The sequence below is a fragment of the Sesamum indicum genome, linkage group LG2, assembly GCF_000512975.1.
Source record: "Sesamum indicum cultivar Zhongzhi No. 13 linkage group LG2, S_indicum_v1.0, whole genome shotgun sequence".
Lineage (NCBI taxonomy): Eukaryota > Viridiplantae > Streptophyta > Magnoliopsida > Lamiales > Pedaliaceae > Sesamum > Sesamum indicum.
In genome coordinates, this window is record NC_026146.1 from 14,904,363 (window position 1) to 14,906,868 (window position 2,506).

Genomic DNA, 2,506 nt, shown 5'->3' on the forward strand with positions numbered 1-2,506 from the left:
GTGATTTATAGTTCAGAGAATAATCCAATTTTTTATAGTTATAACTTACCTCATTTATTCCTCAGCCTCTAATCTTCTAAAAGAATTATTTTGTGAAAGATCTAATGAAGAGAAACATATTAAATTCTGATTATTTTCATAACTCGAATCCCATTATTGCATATATATGAAGCATATGCAACAGTAAAATATATTTTTTATGATGATCATACAATTCCAACTTAAATTCGTGTATGTTAGAAGCCAATAGCAAAAAACTGAAATCAACTTAATTATCGAATTTTTGAAGAAAAATTCGATTCAATATTTAATCAGTACAAACTGAAATTTCAGTTCAATCTGTTCCGATTGATAAACCAAATAGTGCATACCCCTACCCCGCAATATATAATCATAACTTCCGCGTTCATTATTCTTTCACCTTTGTAATCTTGTCCTTTCACTCTTTCTTCATGTTGTAAAAGATAAAATACATCCACACTCTTTAAATTTATTTTAATTATAAATATATTTTTATTAAATTGAATACTCTTGACGTTTAAGTGTTCTGCTTACATATAACCCTACCAATAGAGTTCCATTACATTTAACATGTGGTGCTCCTAAAATTTTGACTTCAATTTGATCATTTTTGGTCCAAAATGCTATTTTGACGAAATCATAATATTTTAAAAAATTGACGGAGTTAAAATTTTATGATTTATTATGCTTTATGTTTAAATATTTTTTGGACTAAATTAGCAGTTGTGGATATTTACAATATCTAGATATTCATATTTTTATCTAAAGTCTTTTCTTGCAATTTTGACATGGCTTTTGAATGAAGCACTTCATGTTATCATAAAAATAGGTTGAGATATATAAAAATTAAAAAAAAATATAAGGAACATGAATGTTAATGAAAATCATTATTATGATTTTTAAAATAATTAATAAATATATCCTAGTAAATTATTCTATATGTGTCCCTCATATGAGAAACTTTATTCGAACACATATACTTGGCTAAATATATCACTGCCAAGTCAAACTATTAGACTACAGTACATCCTCGATTTATTTAATTTGCCCTATATCAAAGGAGATATTATGCGATTTAATGCAATCTTGATCTTCAGTGCTGCAATGTTTAATGATTTGTACTAAGAATTTGATTAAATACAAATTGGCAATTGATAAATCAAAATAATGAAATGTTGTTATAAAGAATAAAACTTAAGAAAAAAAAGATCATAAAAAGTTGAGTAAGTGTAGTTTCAAATTTTATTAAATGACCGTCCCATTTAAAAATCTAATTGTTAGAGAAGAAACTTTTTTAGTATTAATATCTTAACGCTCGTCCGTGCAAGCAATGCATGTGAAACTCTGGATTTTTTTTTTTTTTTCAAATCCAATTCCTCTTGTTTGGCCTAACTTTAATATCATGTCAACCGGCCACTTCAGCTACAAAAACTTAAACTGATAGAGAAAAAATTCATTTAATATTAATATCGTAATAATGTGCCATGCAACCTTCTCTGTGGGAAGACAATAGACACAAGAAGAAATTTAACATTTACCACAGTTAACTCTGATGATAAAAATAAATAATCATAGTAAATAGTCATTCATTGGCCACGGTCACGCAATGATTGAAAGCAGTGGTTTTTACAAGTTTGACTAAAACATTTGTCATGGCTAAAAGTAATGGCAAAAACATTTGAGCCATGGTAAATAATGTAATTTTTTGTATCAACTTTTATTTAATAGTGATTAATAATAATTATTTACATAATTTTAATTCATAACTAACGGGATTATACCCAATAGTAATTTTAATTATTAAATATTAAATAATTTTACTTTTTAATAATTTAAATAAAGTGGTTATTTAACAAATTCTTTTGATTTTGAGTGATAATTTAAGTTGCATGCATTTCCAATCAGAGGATGTTAAATACAAGATTGCCATTATATGTACTATTATAAAGGAAAGAGGCTTTATATACTCAAAGTGATAGTTTCGATATCACTACATCAAATTATTTAATACAAAAAATACTCTTCAACTTCTCAATTCATGTTAAAAAATACTACTTAATCAAGTTCTTTTAGAAAATTAATCTCATTCAATTACAATTTTTTTAAGTTAATTGTTATTAAAATTGAAGTTACATATTAGTATTTGTTTTGCATATGTATATAAAATCATTGTTATTAATATAACATATATTGTACAAAGTGTCAATTTGTAATTTAATTGAGTAAAATATGTATTGATAATTAATGCATTAAAAAAATTACCACAATTTTTGTATGTTAGATAATAACAAATTTTAATATAAAGCAATAAATTAGGAGTTTCAATAAAATAAAAGTATTACTAAAAATAATCCATACCGACACTGCGTGCCACGGTATCTAGTGTTTACTAAATTATTGTTGGGTCAAAAATTGCATTGTTGGGCTCTCTCGTCTTAATCATAACTTTTTGGTGTGGCAGAAAGATGCGGAAAGGATATTATGG